We start from the raw sequence: 24678 nt of genomic DNA, 5'->3' as shown, positions 1-24678 counted from the left end.
ATGAATTCTTACAAAGACCTGACTTTCAACTGCAAAGTGATCAAAGGACTATTTAAAACTGTTGTACTCCTGCTAGTTTCTCATCCCTAATGTTATTGCCGGAAACATGTGATGTAGGTCACATTCCTCATGGCTTTCTGAAAAGGGTTCTCGGGGTTGAGAGAAATGGGTGGGTGTCTTCCTTTGGGGTTACAAGAGGCAACATCCACCCATCTAGGCACAACAGAAATGTGTTTCGCGGTATCAGAATGGTTTGGAGCTTCGTCCGAAGGCAGGACTGACTCATGTATTAGTTATCTATCGCTGCATAACAAACCACCCCACAATTTCGTGGCTTAACACAACAAACAGTTGTTATCTCAGACTTTCCGTGGGTCGTGAATGCAGGAGCAGCTTAGCCGAATGCTTGCGGCTCCGGGACTCTCACGAGGTTGCAGTCCAGATGGTGGCGGGGGCTGCGGTCATCTGAGGGTTCCGCCGGGGCCGAAGACCTTCTCCCGAGGTGGCTCATTCCCACGGCTGTTGGCAGGAGACCTCGGCACTTTGACACACGGCTCGGTCCATAGGGCTGCTCGAATGTGCCCAGGATGTGGCAGCTGGCTTCCCCCAGATAGCAACCAGGAAGCCACAATGCCTTGTATATCCTACTCAGGGATGTCACATACAGTCACTTCTGTCGCATTCTATCCATCAGAAGTGAGTCACTGAGTACCGCCCACAACTATAGGAAGGAAAAATCGGGCTCCACCCTTTGAAGGGAGGAGTATCAAGGAATTTGTGGACATATTTAAAAACCACCACAGGTGGTAAATAAGTTAATTGAATCCAATCGAGCGTTGAGGCAACATGGGCGGTAACCATGTACTTCCCTCTCCTCCAATCAAATGACAGAGTGTTAGAACAGAAGCAGCGTGGGATTTACCTTGAACTTGGAACCCGAGGTTGAGAAGATAATTCCACCTGAAGGGTACGTATGGCCTTGGAGGCTTCGGTTGTCATAGTAACTATAAACAGGATTAACCGGGTTCTGTTGGGGTCTGTCTGGGGTGTAAGCAAATTCTCCCTGGAGCTTTGTAGGGCCCGTATCCTGCATCCCGGCCTCCGATTTCTAGCTGGCCACAAATATTATCTATATAGCATGAGGAACCGTCGACCAACGTCAAAGATTCCCAAGAAGGCAGAATCAGGACTCTCATACAAATGTAAAATGAAGTCGTGTCCAAGATCTTACGTAACTCATTAGTTAAATGAAGGAATGGGCGAGATATTCCAACCCATTTAAAGGCAAATTTCAAGAGCAGAAACATGTATAGATAGGGAATATTGAAATACGTTTGCAAATGGCTGCAAACCCGGCTTTTGGGGTGGGGGTGGGGGTGGTCCCTTTCCTAGGTGGGAAGTTTCTGTGTTTATTTGTAGGCGAGAAGGCAAGTATTCACCGTGTTATTAAGTCTCCGCACCTTCTTCAGTTGTAAAATAGCCTAGTCGGAGACAAAGGGTCATATCCCAGTAGGTTTCGACAACCCCACCCACCTCCCTAGGCTCCATTCCAGTGAAAGAATGGCCAGTAATCTCTTGCTTCCTCCAAACCCTTAAATTTGTCTTTACATCGAGTAACCTCAACACCCTTGAGAGGCCCAAACAGGGTCCCCAGAGGGAGTTCTCTTAACCTTGGGAAGGTTGAGAATGAACAGGGCATAGATTAAATCAACCGAACGTACTGTAGTAATATTTGGGTGTTAAGTTCAGGAACAATCCGCGTGTGCCATTTACCTCGTAATGTTTATGTAAACTTGGGAGTTAGTAAAGAATTCGCCTTATGATTCCAACTTGAAATTGTACAATAGACTTTAGGCCAGCGGTTTTCAGGGAAAGGGAATTCAGATTTGACTCGGAAAGCAGAGTGACAATTGTTTAAGACAACTGGAGTTTCGCGGGGCACCTGGGTGGCTCGGTCGGTTGAGCATCTGACTTTGGCCCAGGTCATGATCTCACAGTCGGTGGGTTCGAGCCCCGCGTCGGTTGGCAAGCCTTGCTGGCAGCTCAGAGCCTGGAGCCTGCTTTGGATTCTGTGGCTCCCTCTCTCTCTCTGCCCCTCCCCTGCTCGTCCTCTGTGTCTCAACAACAATTAAATGTTAAAAAAAAATTTTTTTTTAAGACAAGTGGAGCTTCACTATATTTACAAATGTAATTGGTTTGATTTATAAATGTTTGAGTCTTCAGGGAGGTTTTCGTTTATGAGGGTCCTAACTGTCCATTCAAGTATCTGAATGCCTGAAAAGACGATAAAAACAAGCCATATATATATATAGTCTGAAATATATATATTTTATCAGACGATAAAAACAAGCCATATATATATAAAGTCTGAAAATAAAATTATATATATAAATATATAAATATATATATATATACACATATATATATATATATATATATATATATATATATATAATTTTATTTTCAGACTGAGAAAATGTTTAGGAGGGGTGCCTGGCTGGCTCAGTCGGTAGAGCATATGACTCTTGATGATCTCGGAGTCATCAGTTCGAACTCCACGTTGGGTGTAGGGATTACTCAACAGAAAATGAGGGGCGCCTGGGTGGCTCAGTCGGTTAAGCATCCGACTTCTGCCCAGATCACGATCTCGCGGTTTGCGAGTTTGCGCCCTGCGTGGGTAAAGCAGGTAAAGGAGGCGTGAGACATAAGGCAGAACGTGAAGGCACATATTCTATTTTCATTTAACATGAGTTACGTGTCAGTTTTAAAACACAGCCCCAAGATTCTTTGACTCACCTCCCATTGAGAGATAAGAGGGAAGGGCCCACGACGTCCCCACCCCTGGAATCTGGGTTGCTTGGCCAATAGACTGTGGCAGGATTTAACACTGCTAGCTTCCACGGTCAGGCCTTAAGTAACTGGCAGCTTCCATTTCCCCCTCTCTCTTGGGTGCTCGCTCTTGGCAACCAGCCACCATGCTGCGAGGAGGCCCAAGTGATCTTTGGAGAGGCCCTCATAGAGAAGACACAGCGCCAGGACCAACTGGCCAACCGTGGGTGTGAGCCATCTTGAAAACGGATCCCCGCGTTCCAGCTGAGCTGTCCCAGCTGACACGGAGTGGCGCAGAGGTGAGCCGTCTCAAAAGAGTCTTGAGCAAAAGAAATGATTATTATTGTTTACACCACTAAGCTTTGAGGCGGCCTCGCATAGTCATAGATAGCCCAAACACGATATATAACTCACACATAGTAAAGTGTACAAATCCCAAGTGCGCAGCCCGATGAATTTTTACATTTGTATATGACCGTGTAGCCGTCAGTCAGGTTGGATATAGACTATTTTGCACCTCCCCAGAAGGTCCCCGAGTCGAACAGCTTCTTGAAATACTACCCAGGCACCTGAACTATTAGCCTACCGCTCTGGGCAGCTCAGTATTTATTTATTTATTTTCTCAGAGACGTTTCCAAACTTCACTGGATTCGAAACATTCTCTCCAGCATCCATCGATGAGATAAAAACAGGCTGTGATGTGCGGGCCAGAAAGGAGCCAAGCAGAATGCAGTCTGTAACCTCTGGGAAGTAGGTCGGCAGGAAAATGAGCCGATCTGCTCTGAAACTCCCCATCAGCAGAGTCACCTCGTAAAATGCAGGCACATAGGGTGTTGTCTTAAAACCTGTGGTCAGGCCTGCGAGGCCTGATTTGGTCCTTATGGGTCCTAACTGCCCAAAGCAACCGAGGCCGAAAAGGCTTTGGGGAATCTTTAAGCTGGGCCGGGGAGGGGGGAGGGGGAGACTCCCCCTCCAAAATCTGCCTCGCCAACTGCCTTACTTCAAACTGCGGGCTGATTTCCATTAATCACACTTGGCCCTAATTACCCTGGAGCAGCCTTTCTTCCTGGGGCCGGGGCAGGAATTTTAAGGGGCTCCCGATAATGCGCGTCCCTGAGACCAAACAATAGCGGAGGCTCCAGGAAGAGACTGGGTGAGGAAGCACCCGTGCCCGCTCCCTTCTTTCCTGGAGATCCAGGTTCCCGGCCGGCTTGTGATCTCCCCAGGTAGGAAACCGAGTTCCTCCACTAAATAGATTTTCCTTTTGTTGTCACATTAATTTGCAACTCATTAATAGTGACAGAAGTGAGGTACTGCACCGATGCCATTTGCATATTCATGATGACTTATTATTAAACAAATAAGATTTTCCTATCTTCGCGAGCACCCAAAGTAAGGCTGAACAGTACATTACACCGGCCCCGATGCTTTATTCTCTCTTTAATATGTTAATAGATGCAGTTGATTTCTTTAAGTAAATACGCATCTATAAAACAACACGTACTTTATAAAAAAGAAATCATTTAAATAATAATCCATTAGCAAAGTTGGCAACAATTTAAGAGGAACAACCCATTAATACCAACGCGTGAGAATCAATTTGCGAATTTTAACTCGGTTGGGTGGTGGGCTGCGGACGACCGGGGAGGAGGACCTGTGAAAGTGTGCGCGCTTAAAAAAAAAAATATTTTAATGAGTTTCCGGAGACAGGCACTCGAATCTTGCGCGTCTTTCGGGTGCCGGCTCCCAGTAAGGCGAAAACTGCCCGCGTCCCGATCCGGATCAGCGTTTTTCTGGCGTCCGCAGAGCACTGGAATTGTGAGCTGAAAGGAGGCCCGAGCGCCACGTCGACCCGGCCGCTTTCCCGGTGCCCAGCGGCCCCCGATTAGCACCGGGTTCAGCGGGTGGGGGCGGGGCAGGGCCTGGTCTCCCGGCGAGACTCCCCCACCGGGCAGGGACTGGTGGCCTCCCCTCCTATCCCCCGACCTCCCCCCCCCCCCTCGGGCATGGCTTTCGTCATCGCCGGCTCTTTCCTGCCGGGGTCAGGGCGGGCTCCCCCCGCGGCGGCGCGGAGCGCGGGGCCAACCGCGCACCCTTATCTCGGCCGAGTCAGACACTCGCCGCGCGGAATCTGTTGACATTTACTATTGTTCGCAGGAGTCCGGAGCACGGGGCGGGGGCGGGATGGAGGCGAGGAGAGGGAGGGCGGCGAGTGTGGGGCCTGCAGTCGGCCCGAATGTGTGTTTGTGTGAGCTCGCGAAGGAAGGGGGTGGGGTGCGCGCCGTCTCCTCGGAAAAGAAAAGTGGCCCGCGGGCCCGGAAGCTTCCAAGCCGGCTGACCGGGCTACGCCGGGAATCGTGGCCGTGGTGGGTGCGCAGGAAGGAAGATGGGGCAGCCGGCGGTGGGGTCCGCGGATGGAGGGGGTCGGTTCCAGCCGCACGGCCCCCGGTGACCCGCAGGACACAAGTGCATTTGTGCCGAGCCGTGGCGGGGATTAAAGTGCCATACGGCCCGAGCGAGGGGGGCGAGGCGGGTGGAAAACAACTCCCCGCGCGCACAAAGCGCGCATTGTTCCAGCCACCTCCATTATGCCGCGCTGCAGCCAAGAGCCCGTTTCGCAACTGCCCGCCCGGCGCGCGCGCGCGGGCGCGCGCTCACACACACACACACACACACACACACGAGACAGACATACAGACACACACACATACACACACACGAGATATACACACGACAGACAGACACACACACACAACATACACACGAATTTGCCCGGGCCGAGGCTGGGGGTGGGTGCGCTCCGCTGGGACTGGGAGAAGCCGCTGGGGCCGGGGTGGGAGGGGGGGAGTGCTCGTCTATTCAGGGCTAGGCTTTTTAATGTCTTCTCTCCCTAATCTCTCCAACACTTTTCCTTTTCTCCGTCTCCTCGGGCCTGCCCCGAGCGCACCCCAGAGCGTCGAGCTCCACAGGAGAAGCGGCGACGGCGGGGGTGGGGATTGGGGAGGGGCGCTCTCAGCCGCTGTCACCCGCGGATCGCAGCCCCAGGCGCGCAGCGCTTGCCGGCTCTGCTGAGGACACGTGCTCGGGAGGAACGGGGGAAGCATCCCGCCTTCCAAGGAGAAGCTCCCGGAGCGCCCCCATCCCGGGCTCTCCAGGACTTCCCCGGGCCCGGAGCGGGAGCTGCGGAATCCCGCGCTGCACTGCCGGGCCTGCCGGCTGGTGCTTGCCAACTAGGACAGCTCGGCCGTCCCTACCCTCGCCACGCCGGTGCCCGGGCCCTGTCCTCTGTCCTTTCTGGCTTTCACGGCGCCGATAGGCACCCCGAGAGGAATTTAAGGCTTGCCAGCCTCGTAGGACCCTACCCCGTTCTCCGCCGGGAGCCGAGCGGGGTTGGGGGGGGGGGGAGTAGGGAGAGACTAAGGCACCCCCTCCGCCTCCCGCCGCGCCCTCCCTGGTGGGCAGGTGGGGAGCGTAGGAGCCGGAGCGCGGCGAGCCAGCGCGGTCTGGTTTCCTTTACGTTTACAAGCTATAAATAAACTTCCCCTTGGGCGGATGCGCGTTGCGTCCAAGGGCGGCTTCCCGCCGAATCGGGCGGGTGGTTTACGATCCCGGCCGGGAGCTGGTACTAGCGCGGCCTGAGCTCAGGGTGGGGCGCTGGCTCTGGGAGAGCTCAGAGGTCGGCCAGGAGTGGCCGAGTGACCCTCCATTTCCCGCGGGGCTGGGGCGCCTCTGCGGTGAGGCCTGAGGGTGGGGCTGGGTGATTTATGAGCCGTCACCCCACCCCGCCCCTCCCGTTTCACTTGTTTTCCTCGCCTTCTTCCCAAAGCCTCGCCTCCAGCCTTGCCCAGGGACGATTTGGCCATTTCAGGCTGCTGGAGCGCCAGCACGGGCCCCAGCGGGGCGCGTGTCCGCAGGACGTGGGTGAGGCCCTCGGTGCTTTCACCCCCCGCGCCCCCGCTCGGGCTCGGGAGCCGGCGGGCTGAGCGCGACGAGGCTGGGCGGCCTTGGCCGGAGAGGCGGGGAGGAAGGGCCGGCCGCGCGACTCCGGAAACCGCGGGCCTGCGGGGTGGATCACTGACCCTCAAGGTCACCGGGCCTGGGGAAACCACCGGCCCCACGCCGGAGCAGAGGCCACCGCCCCAGTCGGAACCCTATGGGGGGGGGGGGCGGTGCGCAGCTCCGCACGGAAACCCAGAGGACAGAAGACGTGGCGCGGAGGCCGCCACGAGTCCCAAAACCGCTCTCCCTCAAAGGGACGCCGTTTCACTGGGCCTTGGCGCGCACACGGAGTCCCCAGCACATGTGTGTGGGGCGGCTAGTGTACGCGTATGGGCCTATGGGGACTGCTGAAGGAGTGGGGTGACTCTGGCAGCTGCTACGCTCGCTTCCGTTGAGACTTGGGAGGCTGCGGAGGAGAGAGGCGGCCAGCCGAGTGGGCGAGGGCCGGGCTTGGGAATGAGGAGGGGGCGTCTTCCCTCCGGGAGGCTCCGTAGCGAGCGCCCCCAGCGTCTCCTTCTCTCCCGTGTCTGCGTCTCGAGGGCAGCAGCCCCACAGCACCCCAGGCTCGCTCTTCTGCCCGGTGTTTGCTTAACCCTCAACCCCTCCGCGGCAGCTGCGGGTAGACGGATTCCTGGCGGCGCGAACGCCGGGGCTGGACCCCAACCTCGGGCCGTCGGGAGCGCCCCCTCCCCCGCCCTCCCCCCCAATCTCCAGGTCGACGGTCCCAATGGACCGTCGTCTCCACCACCTACATGGGCTTGGGGGCCTTCAGGGATTGACAGGAGGGGACCCTTGGCAAGGTCTCCATTGTTCCCCGGGAGCTGGGAAGCTGACTCACGCTCTGAGCACAGAGCGATGCCGAGTGTTTTCTCGGCAGCCTTTACCCGAGTGCTTTATTTAGACAGGCTTTATTTACAGTACACATGTTTTCGGCTCGTTATTCTGGAAGCAGGAATGGAAACTGGGCAGAGCAGGAGTTCTCCCCGTGAGCCTCACGTTTGGAAGGGGCTGAGGCTCAGCGCAGTCGAAGGATCCCTTTCTGGCTGGCTAGGTTCCCTGGTGAGATGCTTGGGAGGAAAACAGCAAACGGATGAGAGTAGAGGGCGCAGGGCGGCACACAGGGAGTCACCTATCCCCCCCCCCCCCCCTGCCCCAGGGCTGCTCTCCAAAACTCACAGCACGCCAGAGAGGTGAGACATCCACAGGCCCATTTCACAGACTTCGGGGAGGGTGAGGGCCAGCGGGTCATACAGACAGCACAAGCTTAGTGAGAAAAGCAAGTGTCTTTAACTTCATTTCCTGGGCTTCTTCCTTACTTACCGCTTTGGGCCTCCCAGGTAACCCAGACCTGGTGTCCCCGGATTCTGTGAAGGGCCTTGTCCAGGCTCCTGCGTGCAGGGTACAGGCCGGCCAGGCCGCTGGAAGGCCCGCGGTTGCCAGCCCGCAGTCAAGCCTGCTTTTTGGCAGTTGTTCAGTAAGTGGGGTGGTCCGGTTAGGGACTGCAGGAAATTGTCTGAGCTAGATTAAATATTTTACGAAACCTTCGGGGGGCCCACGGTTGACTTGAAGCTGGCAATGTTAAACCAAACAAAAGTGAATGAGTTCTCTCTCCTGACTTTTTAGGTACAGTTCAGAGAAAAGTGGGGGTAGTGCCCCTTGGAGGAAGCAAGTTTAATGGCGTTTCCTCTCATTTTTCTCCACATCGGGATGTTGTAGTCTTCCTGCGGCTTTGCAGAACTCAGTAGCCTCCCTGGGGTTGCGGTGGAAGAAAGGCCTCTCTTGGGGTCTCTCTTTGGGGCGCCGCCGCTGACCTGATACCCGTGGCCTCTGAATTCTCAGTCCTGGCCGGTTTGCTTGCTTCTGACTCCTGCCAGGAGCGAAGCACAGCCTGACGGGAGGTGGTGGGGCCCCAGGACCTGCGCCGGACACAGTGCGGACACTGCGGCCATTTCTCCCCACCTTCTCCTAGGGCAACCCCTGGGAGGGGGGCGAAAGGCCTCCCCTTCAGGAGTCAAGGCCCAACAGCCTTTGCCTGGGTTTCTCTCCCTCTCTTCGGTCTCAGGCTGCAAGTCCTGAACTGCTTTTGGGGTCTGTCTGCCGTGTTGTGTTTCCCTTCCTGAATCTCACATCCCTTGGTCCCTGCCCCCCGCTGGCTTGGGCCGCGGGGCTGGGGGGGGGGGACTGCTCCCCTGCATGGATACCCACCCCATCTCCATACCCAGGCTGCAGCGTAGGAGCTCTGCGGCCAGAAGTGCACCACGGCCATGCTGGAGGAGATGGCTTGACCTTTGCAGGAAGGGAAGAGAAGGCCGATTCACAGCTTGCCGCACACGCTGCAGGGAGACCCAGGGCTGCACTGCAAGCGCCGCCACAGCCCCAACAGCTCTGACAGGAGCCTGTAAGAGGAAACCAGCTCCGGGAGGCAGAGCTTCTGTGCTGCGGGGTGTGTGTGCCCGGGCGAGGTGCTCAGGCCTGCTTGGGCGAGTGGAGCTGTTTGGGGGTGAGGGCTGTGGCTGCTGCCAGTGGAGCAGAGTCAGGGTTGGGGGAGGGCTCACAGAAGCTGGGGGCCAAGGTTGGGGTTGCCGTGGAGCATGGGGCCTCTGGAGAAGACCATGGCTAAAGGAAGCTGCTCTGGAGGCCCAGCCACCTGGAGACTGGCTCATCAGATGAGAAGGGGGAAGGCTCCAAGCAGCCTAGGAAAGGTACAATTGCCAAAGAGTGGAGAGCCCGGAGCCCGGTTGGGTCCGTAAACTTTAGTATTTGGGGTGGCGTCTTTGATGCCACACCTTCCCAGGGGAAAAGAATCCCTTATAACTTATAAGCCCCCAAAGACCCCAGGCACAATGATCTCAGAGCCAGCATGCCGGTCCAGGCGCACCCCAGGGGCGTGTGTCTTGGGAAGGGGTCCACGCTGGACCTTTCCTAGGCTCTGAGGGAGGGGTGGGCAATGATGGGGGTGTTTCCCACCATACGCTGAGGCTGCTGCCTTTGGGGGTGAGGTGGGAAGGTGCCTCCTCTCGCTCCGCTGCTGGAAACCATTGTTTGAGTCTGCACCCAGCGCTTCTCCAGCCCGGCTAATTCTCCACGTGTCCAATTTTCGTGTCTGAAAAAAAGCAGCAGCACAGAAACAAAACCATATGACAGGACTGGGCTGCAAACCTTGAAGAATCGAGAGGGTGGGGGAGGTGGCGGCTGGAAAGGGGGAGGGGAAATTATGTGTGTGTGCGGGGCGGGGTGGGGGGGAGGCGACGGCGCACAACTCTTAAGTTTCGACGATTTCCTACCCGATCTCACCTCCCGGCGTTCTCATCTGATGCAGTTCCAACTCAAACGATTCCGCAGCCCCAGCGCTCGCGGGAGTGTGGGATTACAGTTGGGAGGCGAGGCGCTCGGGGACAGGCGACGCGCAGAGCTGGGGGGGTGCGGAAGCACAGGCCCGCGGCGGCCAGACGGCTCCGTCCCCCTCCAGGTCCAGAGCGCGGAGGTCGGTCACCGCACACGCTCTGCTAGCTGGGGGTTGGGGGGGGGGGTGAGGGGGACAGGGCTTCTCCCTCCTACCTCTCCGGGGCGCGTGGTGCCTCCTCCCCTTCCTGAGATCCATTTCCTTAAAAACTAGCCTAAGGGCCAAACCTTTAGCTACGGGTTCCGACTTTCCCCACCCCCTGTGCCCTCTCAGCGTTTTCCAAACCTGCGAGGGCGCTTTAGGCCCGGCCTCTCTCCCTCCCCCCGCTTCCGCCTGTGCACGAGCCCGTGGCGGTCACTTCTGCGACTCTTGGGAGGCCGACGGCCCGGAGCTTTGTTCTCCCAGGGCTTCCCCCTCTCCCCTAAGTCATCCTTTCCTCCACACTTTATCTGCCCGCCTACCCCCCCCCCCCCCAGGTCCGAGGACATAAACAACCCTAGTTCATAATCTCATTAGCATAGGCCTGGGTCCGGGTGACGGCGAGGCTCCCCGCGCGCCCCAGCGCAGCGCTCCACTTCGCCGCGAGCCGGAGTTTCCACCGGGCGTGCGCCCTGGGCGGGGGGCGGGGATGGTGCGGGGGCCGGTGTTGGCTCTGGGGCAGGATTGGGGCCGGCCGGGAAGAGGAGGCCGCCCGGGGCAGCCGGAGCCGCGGGAGGAAGGCCCCTCCCAGCGCCCAGTTGCCGTGGTCCCCGGAGCAGATGGCAACTTTGTCTCCTGGTGTGCGCGCAGCGACTTTCAACACATTCAAAAGGCTGCGCTCAGCCTGTCGGGGAAGCCTCGCTGACATTCAGAACCGATTAAAGACCCGAGACGGTGCCAGGCGCAGTGGAGAGTTATGAATTAATCATGGGGGTTACCGATATCTGAGGCTCCCCAGGGCAGCCCCTCTATTATTAAGCAGCCCCCACTGCCCACTCTTAACCCCCCCCCCCCCCCCCCCCCCCCCGCCACAAAGGGGTAGGCTCGGCGTCTTTTGCACTGCCCAATTAACAACCACCGGGTAATGTGAAAAGTGTTTGCCCTGCCACCCTCGGTGCAGGCTCAGGTCGCGCCGCCGGGCCTGCCAGACGCGCGTCGGGCAGAAAGCTCAGCCTCTGGGACAGGCCTCCGGTGAGCGCCGGGCTCCGGCCCGGGGGTAGGGTGGGGTGAGGCGCGTTCTCAGGCTCCGTGCCCCAGGCTCGGCTCCCTTCACCTTCGCAGGGGAGGAGGGGAAGGCTTGGGCTTGTGGGCGACGCCGGCCCCCACCCCCCACCGCCGGCTACGTGTCCTGGGTCCCCCCGCGCGGTGGCAGATTTGCGGTTTCGCGTGGAGGCTCTGGTGACGTTCCAGGCATGCAAAAACGAGGTTCGTGTGTGCTGTGAAAAGCCGCACAGTCCCTGGGCCTTCTAGCAGGCTCGCGGGCTGGAATCCTCGTGCTCCAGGCAGCCCAGAGTCACCCTAAGTGTCCGGCACCCCTGGGAGCCCAAGCATACATTTGCCACCGAACCCCCTGTCTGCATATTGTTAAATCACGTACACCCTTCTAATCTTCCCTATTTATTTCCCGGGCCTGCCTGGCCACAGATTTCTGCAAGACAGAGCAGTCTTCGGGTTCCTCCTGCTTCCAGAGGGGCCATAAAAAACAGATGGTCTCATTAGGAACAATTTATGCATATATATTTCGAAGAGTTCAGCAGAGCCGAGGTAGGTTTGCAGCCCCTGCGTCAGGCAGGAGCAAAATATCACCACTTGCAAATGTTTCCAGTTTGCAAAATAATGGCCTATCCAAAGTAGCTAAGCAACGAATTACTCAAACACTAGAAGGTTAGATGCCAATATTATCACATTCCTCGTGTTCCTTAAACCGTCCTCCTCCGCGGTCATTGGATTTTGGAGGGAGGTTCGCGGGCCTCGCACCCCTACGCCCGCGGCTTCCTTTCAACGACTATTTCCAATCTCCAAGTCAAATCACTTATTAATTATAGAGGCAACTCGAGCAAACCCAATTACCCGTAGGCAGCCCTTCCCAGATGGGAAGTCTGTCTCGCGGCTCCCACGGTGGCCCAATTTCTGGGGAGCCTTTTTTTTTTTTTTTTTTTTTCCTCGTCCGATTTCTTTTTGCCAGTGGACTGCCAGCGGCCGTGAATGTTTCCTCTCCCTGATTCCTCTTCCTGGAGGCAACTCCATTTTCTTACCCAGTTCCCTTTCCTTCCCCTTAGGAGACATCCCCGCCCCTTAGCAGGCGCTGCCTTCAGGCTAAATTTACCGCCGCGCCAGGTTTAAGCCTTAGGCGTTGCAGACAGAGCCCTATTCATTTGCAAAGGCGGAAGGCTGAGTGTTTCGCTCCCTTGGCTGCCCCTCGACTCCTCTGTCCTCCCTTCAGGCCTAGCCGGTGGCTTGGGCTCACCTCGACTCGTGAGCTGCGGCCTTGGACTCCACAGGGGTTCACTCTTGGTCGGAAGAAGGCCACCTCACTTTTAGTGCCGCCACAGTTCTGGCCATATGGTAATAATCATGCTAACCACCAGGATTTTGTACCAAGTCATTTCCACACACATCTATCTTCTTTAAACCCCACAGCCCCGCGTTTACATGGGCACGATGTCTCCCATTTTGCAGATAAGGAAAGTGAGGTTAAGAAATTTGCCCCAAATCACAGTTGGGTGGAAATGAAGCTCTTAATCCAAAACCGGAGTTTTCACTCACAGCTTCAAAGACACCTTCTGTAATAGTATAAAACCACGGCAGGAAGGAGGGGGGCGGTTTGTTTGTGGCAGTGGACGGCTGGTAGCGCAAAGGCCTCGGAGGGTTTCAGACAAGTGGTCTAGGCATCCACTTGGCATTTGGAAAGCACACCGGCTGGACGCAGGAGAGACCTGGAAAACGGAGGCGTGCTTGGGATTTGGGCCGCTGGGGTGGCTGCACTGGCTGGGGACAGGATTGCGGGGCAAAGCGGGGCTGCAGGGGTCTTGCAGAGCTTGGAGAAGGCTCCTGTCGCCCCTTCGGGACCGCAGCAGCCGCTTCCGAGGCTGTGGCGCTCGTGGGACGTGTTGCCGGGCGTGGAGGGCTCGCCCGGGCGACCTGGGGGGCGCGCAGCGCGACAGCAACCCGGGGAGGTCCCCAGAGGCGGTTGGCCTCGGCGGGGCTTCCCGGGCGCGCTCGCTAAGATGGAGCCAGCAGTTCCGCGGAGGAGGGGAGGGGAGGAGAGAGGAGAGGAGGGGGGAGAGGGATGCGCGGGCGAGCTGGTAACCGTCTGCAGCGAGGAGTGTAATTGCCCCTGTGACCGCGGGCGGCGAGGGCGGGGCGCGCGCCCTGCCTCCTCCCTCCCACTCCGCCGCGGCGCGGAGCTGGCTTTTGGCTGGGAAGGCACGGAGCACCTCGAGGGCCTGGCCGGCTCTGCGCAGGGCGAGGCCGTTCCTAGCCCTCGCCGCCAGGACAGCCGGCCTCGGTGCTCCCGCCTGGGGCCTCGCCCCAGCGCGAAGGCTGCTTCCTTTGGCCCCCAGGCCCTTCCCGGCACCAGCCTCCCTCCGCCTTGTGGTGCGCCTTGGCCGGGGCCTGGGGCTGTCAGCTGCGCCCTGGTGACGTCGTTCTCTGGAGAGCGGCGGCCAGCCCTCCACCCCACCCCCCGCTTCGGGTCGCCCTGGGCCACCCCAGCCGGACGAGGCCGAGCTGGGCTGCGCGGCACTCGGCCGCCGGTCCCCGGGTCGGAAGGGAGATGGGACTTCGGGCAGTCCCTGCGCCCCCCGGGTCTCCCCGCACCGTCGGCGGGCGCGCTTTGCCCTTTAGTGGGTTCCTGGCCCCGCGCCGAGCGGAGGGGCCGCGTCGGAGGTGGGAAGGGGGCCCGGGCCGGCCAGGGATTCCGGAGTTTGTAACCCGTGTAGTTTCTGGCTTTCACGGCTCGTTTGAAATCCTCCCACAGGAAGATGTCTGCCAAGGAGGCCTGCGCCGCTCGGAGCCCCGCGCGGCCACCCGGGTGTGCGAGTGTGAGTGTGTGCGTGTGCGTGTGTGTGAGCGCGCGCGCGCGCGCGCGCGCGCGCGCTCGAGACCCGGGAGTGAAGGGAGGGAGCCGGCCCCGGCACTTTCTCGGCCGCAGAGTTTCGAGCGCGGCCTGTACCGCGGGGCCTGGCACCCAGGGCTCGCCCGCGCCCCAGCTTCGGCCTCGTGGGTGCCCCGGCGGCCTTCTCGCGCCTTCCTCCCTGCCCCCGCGGCAGGAACTGTTAACCCAGGCAGGTGACTGCGCCCCGGCGCCCGTCGTGCGTTGGTCTTTATACCTCGTGAGTTCAACACTAATGAGTTATGGGTTGGCCCACGAAAACATAATGTGTAAATTAGGAATTTAATGATGTGTAAGATTAAAAGCTGCGCAGGGTTGCATTTATTTAAGGCTGCCATCTTGTGTTCGCAGAGAAATTACTTGAACGACATTGACCCCCCTTGCCCGCAGGACTGGAGATGGCACGGGCGCGGTGGGTGGGTTCTGGGGGCTCCGGGCGGTGCCCCCGCGGCTCTGGCACGGTGGAAGGGAGGCCTCAGCGCAGCGTGGTCTGGGGAGGCCTAGACCGAGGGCTGGCTTTGGGTGGGCCCTTTCCCGGGAAGACTGAAGAGGGGTTGACGAAACCACGCGCCCCCGCCCCCCTCCGCCACCCCTTTCCCGGGTCTGGAATTGGCAGGGTCCACGGGGTTTGCCAATTTCTGGATAACTTCCAGCTCTTTCCCATCCTGGTGCTCGACAGCGTTTGTCGGGGTTGCCTCCGGATTTCAAAAGCACCTATGGACATGTCTGGGGGAACCCTGGCTGCTTCAGGGGATAGGTTTTATGTCAATGAAGGGCAGACCCAACACTCGCAGCTTGGACAAATGAAGAAAAATGGATTAAACAAAAAAATAGGCAAACCCTGTGGACCCTGCCAATTCCAGACCCCGCAAAGGGGTGGCGGAGGGGGGCGGGGGCGCGTGAACCATTCCCTGCTTTTATGCTCTGACACTGGGGCGGCCTGGTCTGTGACAGCGTGCCTGGGCACAGGCCAGCAGCCACGTCCGTCCTGCCGGTCCCCGCTTCGGTCTGCAGAACTAGGGAGATTCGTCTGGTTCTGCTGCCGTGGTGACTGGCAGGTGGGATGCCTCTCGTGAGCACCTTCCCCCCACCAGGAAAGGGGATGAGTAAAAGCAGCCGGAGAAAGAACTTTTATTTAAGGAATGAAGGCCTGCCTTGGTAAATGCTAGAGTCCCAGGGCCCCTTGGGACATAGGCCTCCGGCGTGTGTTTTTCTAGACCTTGAAAGAGTTAATGGGAGAAATGTTCATGGTTTGTCTGTTTGCTCAGGCCCCACACTTATCTGACCAATCGCTGGGAGGGTATAACTTTAGAAGTTTCGTTCTCTACCCCACTTGGCTCAGAGTTCCAGAAAACCCTTGTTTAAGTAATCACGATAATCCGTTCAGATTCCTTAAGGCCTGAAGCCATTTGGTGTTCCCACTTGGGTCCTGTAAGAAAAGACGAGGAGAGAAAAAGGCAGCGTATAATAAAGAGCGTTGTAACAAAGCCCCTCTGAAAAACTTTCCTCCCTGACGTGGCTGTGTTGTCCAGGTAAACTTCCTAAGTGCGTCTCTGTTGTCTGAGAAATGGTCCTGTCGGGCCTGGGTGTTGGCAGGGAAGGGAAAGATCAAAGGGGGGCCAGGTGCAGGGGCCATATTTTCCCTTTTGGTGAAAACGTGAAGGGAATACTTGACCTCCTTGGGGAGCCGGGGGAAACATATCTCATCGCGGGGAGCCAGTCAGGGTGGCAGGCCTTTGAGGCACTACCGATAGGACACCTGGCTGTTGGTATCAGAAAGAAGGTGTGTGGGGGCACCTGGCTGGCTCAGTCGGTAGAGAATGGGACTCTCCATCTCGGGGTCGTGAGTTCGAGCCCCCTGTCGGGCTCAGAGCTTGCTAAAAAGAAAAAAAGAAGAAGACAAAAGGTGCTGTGTGGTTTCTTGCAGCCCCTTCAGCCATCTTGTTCCATTGCTGTCTCTAATGTGATGTCTTAAAGGGGTCCCTCAGCCCTGGACCTGCCCTCTGAAGCCCAAGTCAGCCTGTCATGGAAAAGCGCCCTGCCACCCCCTCCCGCTTTAGCCACACTGTCCCTGATCTGGGCCCGAGGGCCTCAGACATCCAGGCCCTTTATGCAACCCAGCCTCCGTCATTCCCAAGAGGATTCTTTCCCCCTAAAGAAATTCTTCGCTGAGCTATCGCAGTAGGCTGGCCAGACCTGTCCCCATTTCTGGTGACATTCTCCAGGGTTTTGCTTAGTCGTTTATACACCATTCCCAGAGAAGCTGCAGGCGGAAGTGAAAGAATGCTTGGTTGACTTTTTGTAAGTCTTTTCTAGTCTGTTCTGCGGCTGATCTAGCCCTACACGCTTAGGCAGGCCTCTTTCCCTCTCCGCGCCCGGGTGTGGGGAGAGATGATTTCAAAGGGCCTTTTCAGTTCAGTCTTTCTGACAATTTCTTTGACAAGGCTGGAAGTAGCTAGGGTTCTAATCCTCGGGTCTGGATACAAGGAAAAGGCAGTTTTTTGTTTGATTGGGAGGTTTTGGTGTTTCTGGCTTCTTTGCCTGTCCAACGTCTGGTCCCCCTTCTAGATCCAGAACCCACACTGTGTTTGGAGAAACCATTCCTCTCTGACTCGCAGTCCAGGTGCTTGGTGGGAGGGGTCTGACTCCATCTCCTGGCTGCAGCAGTGGGATGCCCGGAGCATTTGAACCTGTCCCCTCATCCCACTCTGGCCACACTGATTGGTTCAGAGGTTGGTCTGTGACCCGAGTGTGTCCCAGAGAGACCGTTGTAGAACTTGCTGTTTCTCGCGGAGAAGAGAATCACGCTTTGTCAGCACCTTCATTGTTTGAGCCCCTGGATCCCACTGAACCTGAAGCCAGCCCTGCCCCAGGATATTTCAGTTACGTGTGCCGATAACTCCCTTTCCTTTGCTGAAATCACCTTGACCTGGGTTTTCTGTCGTTTGATTTCCCTGCCTCCCTAGGGAACGGAGGGGTCACTACCCCCAGGCAGGTTCCCAGAAGTTAGATCCAGGTGGTACAGAGCCAGAGTGGGAACCCTGATCTCTCCTGCCACACTGCTTGGCCCAACGAGCTTTGTCATCATTTTAGTTTCCTTTCTGTGGCCTCTTTGCATGTTTCCAAGGACCCATCCGGCAAGTCAACCTAGAACGCTGGGGCATCTCCATCCTGGTTGGTGCCAGGGGAGAATGTTTGCTTTCATTTCTGGCAGAGGCTGTTCGGGATTTCACCCCTCCTAAGCTGACCTCCCAAGATCAACTTCCTTTCGTTTGGTTTTCCGTTTTGTTTTCTTGCCCTCGTTCCAAGGACATTTTCTTGACTCCCATCCATTCCTTTAATCTGATCTTCTATATTCCACTTTCAAGACACTTCCCAGGCCTGGGTCTGGAGACCAAGTGCCTTGTAATTAATAGTTTGTTGTGGCGTAAATGACCTGCCTGCTTCCCCTTGCCCACCAGACCTCGGCACTTTGTCTCCCTTCTTTCGAGCAGCTTCTAGGGCCTCGAGTCTTTCAGGAAGCCTTATCAATATCTGAGAACGAGGTGGCCATCTTCCCTGGCTCTGGCCCAGATAAAGGAGTGTGGCCCCTCACCCCCGCCTACCCCAGCGCGGCCAGCCCTGTCACAGCGTAAAATACCGAGAGCCCTGGACCAGGAGATAAGAGACCCGGTATCAGGCAAATATTCCAGTTAGTCTCACTCACACCCGTTCCGACTCCCTTCTGCTTTCTCACGCTCTACCACAGAGGTGAGATAGTGAAATTCTCAAATTGCTAGGTTACTTTAGAGAGGCTGGTGGCCATGTGACTCAGTCCTGGCCAACGAGAGGTTGGTAAGCAGAAATCTTCGGGAAGGGTTTCCCTTCCTAAACAGATACACATTTTCTGGAAGAGAGAACACCTTTAATCCTAGTCTTTTTTTTTTTTTTTTTCCCCTGCCTGGAATACAGATACTGTGCCTGGAGGTGCAGCAGCCATCTTGGGACCATGAGGATGAACCCCACAAGCAGTGGACAGCAGAGTAGGAGGATAGAGGGGTCTGTGATAACCTAAGTAGATGCATGAGCCCTGGATTCTGTATGTTTCTCTGGATTTTTCCTACAAGAGAAAAAGAAACTCCTTACTCAAGCCACTGTTAGTAGGATTTCTTCCTTTCTTCTTCTTCTTCTTTCTTTAAAGTAGGCTCCATGCCCAATGTGGGGCTTGAACTCATGACCCTGGGATTAAGAGTTGCATGTTCTACATCCTGGCTGTGTTCCTAGCTCTGCCCTAACTCATTGTGTGGTCCTGAGCAAGTGACTTCACTTCTCTGGCCCTCAGGTTCCTCATTTGTAGAGTGAATATTTGTGAGTACATGCTTTAGAAGATTCTGTAGAGCTACCTTATTCTGATTTTATAAATGTAGCTTTGCATCTTTTTTCCGTTGTCCCTGCCTGCGTTTAGGCCTTATCATCTAAGGCTGCCGCCCAGGCTCCTGACCTCCAGGTCTGTTCTACCTTCTACATTTCACACACCTCCCTGTGATTAACTCCAAATATAGGAAGTCTGCTTTGTTATGCTTGAAAATTGCTAATGGTTCTTCTTACCCACAAAATAGAATCCTGAATCTTTCTTTCTTTATTCCCTACAAATGTCAAGGGGTGGTTATACGGCTGTGATAAGCAAGATCCTACGTAATTGGCTCTACAACGGAGAACTGGTCCACTGAATGGGAACGATTCTCGAAGAGACGTAAAACCCGGTGATGACTTAATCCATGACAAACCAAAGAACCAAATAGCAGATATAGGAATGATTATTTAATAAATGCCGTGTGCACAGTTTATTGGTACGGAAGCCTAACTTGGATTTGTAACTTACGCCAGGCTCTGTCTGTGCACCCCACCTCCCACCAAATTCTGGATGCATTCGCGTTAACTATAAAAACAAAGCAAAAATATACCAACGGTAGCAAGCACAGAATCAGAAGAAAATAGGAGGGTATTTGTAACATACAGGTAAGAGGATAAGGTGGACTTAATAGGAAAATGACAAGGGCAAAATGCCATTTTTTTTTAATGTTTATTTTGGAGAGAGAGACAGAGACCGAGAACGAGCGGGGGAGGGGCAGAGAGAGAGGGAGACACAGAATCCGAAGCAGGCTCCAGGCTCTGAGCTGTCAGCACAGAGCCCGATGTGGGACTCGAACTCATGAGCAGTGAGATCATGACCTGAGCCGAAATCAGACGCTCAACCGACTGAGCCACCCAGGTGCCCCGGAAAATGCCATCTTTTGACGTAACAATAAAGCGTGGGTGTTTTTTGGGAGTTCTGCATTCTTCCCCGGGGATCTGTGCTCCTGTCCCTCCATCAGTACCCCACTGTCTTGAAGATTGTAGCTGTCAGTAATCTTTCGTAGCAGGTAGAGTGAGAATGTCGAGTCTTTCGACCGTGACCTGACTCAGTTTACCGTTCCCGCTAACGGGTCTGATCTGTCTGATCTCACGCCTGCCCCTGAGACCAGCTCTTCCTGTGGGATTTACTTCCGTTCCTTCCTTTTCTGTGAAGCCTTTCTTGGTTCCCGCTGCTTCTTTTGAACCTTAAAGGTGAGGGTTCCTTCTCTCTTGAATGCCCTGCACTCTGTATCTTTGTCATTCACTTGGACTTTCACACGTAATCCCTTCTCTGTGCTCGCATTCCCGAGTAGCGCTCTCGCCTTCTTCGTGTGGTGGATTCCAGGTACCAGACGCCCAGGGTCCGGGATGCAGTAGGTCCTTGGCGAATGATTCGTTGTCGGAGAGAAAGACTAAACCAGACTCCACTCCTACTTCGGGAAGGCATACGTGCGCGGTCGTAAGGGGGCAAAAGTACGCACGTGTCCTTTCGTTGCCGGTTTGCCAGAGGTCCCTGACACCACATTGGTGCAAAGCGAAGTCTTCCCGGATCGACAAGCTGATCCAGGCTCTCTCTGTGTGTTTCAGGTTGGTTTATTTATTTTGAGACCCCGAGAGAGGGTACGAGCCCGGGAGGAGCGGAGAGAGAATCGCAAGCCGGCCCCTCGCTGTCGGCGCGGGGCTTGAACCCCGGACCGTGAGATCGTGACCTGAGCCGAAATCAAGAGCGGGACGCTTCACCGACTGAGCCGCCCAGATGCCTCTCGGGGCTCTGGGCTTAAGCAGGACCTGGAGTGGTTGTAATAATTATTGGTAGCACCCAGCTGCATAACAAATGACCCCCAAATCCCCGTGGCTTACCACAAACCCTGATGCCTCACCCTTGGATGCTTGTGGCTTCTCGGCTGCAGCCTAGGGGTTGGATTGAGGTCAGCTCCATGCATCTCTCATTCCAGAGTCCCACGCGAAGCTGCAGCAGCTACCTGGAGGCACGTTCTTCTCCTGGCGACGGCAGGGGTTCAGGAGGCCAGGCCCAAACGAGGAAGCGCGTTTGAAAACCTCCGACTGGATCCTGTTGACTTCGGTTCCATCGACCAAAGTGAGTCACTTGGCTGAACCCCACATTAGTGGGGACCGGGAGGGGGGCGGGAGGAGGGGGTGTTTGCCGAGCAAGGACGCAGTGGGCCGCACCGCGTGATGAGCCGAGGCTGGGGGCCCGGCTCCAGAGGCCTGCAGCCAGAGGTGTGGCCATGGCCTTGCGGGGGTCTCAGAAGAAGATCTAGGAGGAAGCCAAACTAGATAGGGGCCCGCTGCTCTCGAAGGCAATCCCGTCTCGGGTACAGGGAAGGACGCGGGAGCTGCCGTGGGCGTTGCCAATCAACGTCCCCCCTCCGTGGTTTCTCTGTCTGTCATTCCACTGCTCATCCTTAGTGGGGAATAATCTTGATTGCCATTTTCTCGTTAGGAAATACTAGGTCCTGGGAAAGCATAACCTTCGAAAAGACGGCAGTCAGGCTACTCTGTGGCGAGGCTTTTCTCTCAGGTGGCTGGTGTTTGAGTCCTTCAGAAACCAGGAGAGGGGCGCCTGGGGGGCTCACTGGGTAGAGCCTTCGGCTCAGGTCATGATCTCATGGTTCGGGAGTTTGAGCCCCGTGTCGGGCTCGCTGCTGTCCACACAGAGCCTGCTTCGGATCCTCTGTCCCCCTCTCTCTGCCCTTCCCCTGCTTGCTCTCTGTCTCTCAAAAATGAATAAATAAATGTTTTAAAAAGCCAGGAGAGATTGGGGGCGGGAGGCGGGGGGGGACAGGGAATCTTCTCTAGATGAGGGAGAATAGCTGAGGCTTTGCTGGAATGTTTCCAGGTTCTCCTCACTGCTCCTCCTGGGAACAGAGTCTGGGGGGAGCCAGTGTGTTCCAGAAGAGTCAGCACAGTCCGAGGGAGAGATCGGCCCTCTGGCAGCAGCCAGCCGATGAGAACCAATTATACACATCTCTTCCCAACTCTGCAGCGGGTGATGTCGAGAGCTTGAAATCTGACCACACTGGGAGTATTTACACCACAGGAATCGGCGAGCGCTACAGACGGGCCTTCCCCACCCCGGGAGAGCCAGTTGTTAAATATTTACCAGCACATCGCTGCTGCTGAGGGACAGGTCTGTGCCATCAGAACCTTAGAAGTGCCTTTCTCGAGATTTCTTGGAAATCTCCTCCCTGCCAGGGAGGGAGGGAAGTGACCGAATCTGTAAGAGGCCGGCCCTATCTAGCGCTTTCTATTGAGCACATGATTGTCATTCATCACCTGAAAAGGTTATAAATCTCCCCGGTGTTGAACAGCTCCAGAATGAATGAAATGGAATTAAATGTGCAGGCACGCACAAGCTCACGCCTGGCACGGAGCCCAACACGGGGCTTGAACTCACAACCCGGAGATCAAGACCTGAGCTGAGATCAGGAGTCGGACGCTTAACCGACTGAGCCGCCCAGGTGCCCGTCCTTCTGTATTTTCATTCAGCAGATCTCTTTCGAGCGCCCGACTTGCGCGGGGCACCGTGCCCCCATGACTCCCTAGGTCCCAGCGCGGGCAGCCTTGCCCAGTTGTGGCTTCTGGTCTCACCTATGTGATCTGCGACCTGAGGGCAGGATTTGGGTCGTCTACTCCCCGATCCCCTGCCCTACCTTCAAAAAGCCCGTCATTAATTCTTGCGGGAGCTGCCACCCCTCCCCCCCCCCCCCCCCATCCTTTGGCATGGTGTTGGCAATCTCTTAAGGAGAAAAGAATAATTTCGTCTCCTGTCACGTAGCAAAATCAAAGCTTTTGGCAAGCACGAAGCCTGGGAGGCCTTTACCGCCACACATATAATTAGAACTTTGGGCTAAACCCATCCCAGAGGAGCAAAACATTACATTTTAAGGCACATGCTTTTGGATTTATTTATTTAAAAAAAAAAAAAAAATTTTTTTTTTTTTTTTTTCCGAAAAAGCCGTTCGTTCCCTTCCTTCCCTCGGATGACATCACGCCTGAACACAGCACACGGCTCTCCATCACTTTAAAGGGGGAGCGCTTTGCATGCCGTCTTTCCCTTCAAACCCTTACGAACCAGACCTTCCCTGGGAGCCCCGGGATGGGCATTTTCCTTCAGGTACAAGGATCATTACAAGGCAAGCATTCTTAAACCGGGTCTGCTCCCAACACAGCATTTCCACATATGGATATTAATTTATGTGATCACTTGAATACAAACGCTCGGCTGTCTCCATAAGTTATAGAAGCAATCATCCCAGGGAGCATCGGAGACACCGAGAGTCAATTCCTGTGTAATAATTTCATATTCGAGCCAGGGATGCCAAATCACGGCCCCTTTGGATAAAATGTGAGCCTGTGGAAACACTCCCCTCCCCCTTTTTATTATTGTGCATTTTATTTCTCCATAAAATACGTTTATGCCCTGGAAAAACAAACCAACCCAGGGGGCCAGGCTGACAGCGTGATGCAGGGGGTGCTCTGCCGGGAAGCTTCTGACTCAGCCACTAGCAAGCGCGGGCGATGAGGGAGTGTGTCCGTGAGCTGCTGAGAAAGCCCTCCTGGGGCCAAACCTTGAGGGGGCAGGCAGCCAAAGATCGCCAAGCCTTGGAACAGAAAATCACCGAGCCTTGGAATGGAAGAAGGTCATCTGGCCCCGCTTCCCATCTTGGTGGGAAGCCTCTTTTTCCTTTTTTTTTTTTTTTTTTTTTTTTATACAGCTTTATTGAGATATAATTCACATACCATATAATCCACCCACTTAACGTGTACATTTCAGTGAGTTTTAGTGCATTCCCACAGAAATGCAACCGTCACCACTTTTTATCATCCCCAAAAGAAACCCCATCCTCATTAGCAGTCGCTCCCCATTTCCCCGCAACCCCTCCGCAGCCTTGGGCAACGACTCATCTACTTTCTGTTTCTGTAGGTTTGCCTGTCGTGCAGATTTCGTATAAACGAAACCACGCAGCATGCGTCTTTCGTGACTGGCTTCCTCCACTTAGCGTGATGTTTCTGTTTTTCATTGCTCTTGGGTATGTACCTAGGAGCAGAATTGTTGGGTCCTACGATGACTCTGTGTTTAGCTTTATTGAGAAACAGCCAGACAAGTTGCCGCAGTGGTTGCCCCATTTTGTAGCCTCACCAGCGGTGTATGTGACTTCTGTTCCCCCCACGTTTTTTGATTTGAGAAATTGTGGTCAAATACATGTAACATAAAACTTACCATTTCTTTAAAAAATGTTCATTTTTGAGAGACACAGAGCGTGAGTGGGAGAGGACAGAGAGAGAGAGGGAGACCCAGAATCCGAAGCAGGCTCCAGGCTCTGAGCTGTCAGCACAGAGCCCGACGCGGGGCTTGAACTCATGAACTGCCAGATCATGACCGCAGCCGAGGTCGGACGCTTAACCGACTGAGCCACCCAGGCACCTATAAAATTTACCATTAAAAAAAAATTTTTTTTTTGATGTTTGTTTTAGAGAGAGACAGAGAGACAGAGCACGAGCCGGGGAGGGGCAGAGAGAGAGAGGGAGACACAGGATCTGAACCAGGCTCCAGGCTCCGAGCTGGCAACACAGAGCCCGACGCGTGTTGGCTCGAAGCCACGAACCGTGAGATCGTGACCTGAGCCGAAGTCGGACACTCAACCGACGGAGCCACCCAGGCGCCCCTCCCCCTGATAGTCTTTATTCTACTTTCTATCTCTCTGAATTTACCTGTTCTAGGGTTCCAATTCCTTTTATAGTTTTCCTGACAGATGTTTCTCTGGGTTCCGCTTGAATACCTCCAGCGACAGAGGGCTCGCTCCTTTGCCAGGCATCCCGTTCCGCTATCAGAAACATGTGTTGAGAAGGCTTTTATAGCTTCCGCCCCGATCAACTCCCATCAGACCCGTCCACAAACCTTAGTGTTGCCCTCTGGATTTAAGGCATGTCGGACAAGTTGACTTCCCCATCTGCA

The 24678-nt window shown here is 55.6% G+C and overlaps 3 long non-coding RNA genes across 3 annotated transcripts; 2 read left to right on the top strand and 1 right to left on the bottom strand.

The window, feature by feature from the left end:
• The first annotated feature begins 837 nt into the window (after positions 1 to 837).
• Positions 838 to 4412, top strand: LOC123595031. Its single transcript, XR_006710986.1, has 3 exons — positions 838 to 967; positions 2971 to 3128; positions 3456 to 4412. It is a non-coding gene; the product is annotated as an uncharacterized LOC123595031 (long non-coding RNA).
• Positions 4413 to 7691: 3279 nt separating this feature from the next.
• LOC123594124 lies at positions 7692 to 9490 on the bottom strand. Its single transcript, XR_006710673.1, has 2 exons — positions 9047 to 9490; positions 7692 to 8695 (listed from the first exon to the last, which is right to left on the bottom strand). It is a non-coding gene; the product is annotated as an uncharacterized LOC123594124 (long non-coding RNA).
• A 10040-nt stretch (positions 9491 to 19530) lies between these two features.
• LOC123594119 lies at positions 19531 to 23939 on the top strand. The gene is made up of 2 exons (XR_006710672.1): positions 19531 to 20796; positions 21559 to 23939. It is a non-coding gene; the product is annotated as an uncharacterized LOC123594119 (long non-coding RNA).
• The last annotated feature ends 739 nt before the right edge of the window (positions 23940 to 24678 follow it).

This window comes from Leopardus geoffroyi, chromosome X (genome assembly GCF_018350155.1).
Source record: "Leopardus geoffroyi isolate Oge1 chromosome X, O.geoffroyi_Oge1_pat1.0, whole genome shotgun sequence".
NCBI lineage: Eukaryota > Metazoa > Chordata > Mammalia > Carnivora > Felidae > Leopardus > Leopardus geoffroyi.
The sequence above is the reverse complement of the archived record's forward strand: the minus strand, read 5'-3'. Positions and strand labels throughout refer to the sequence as shown.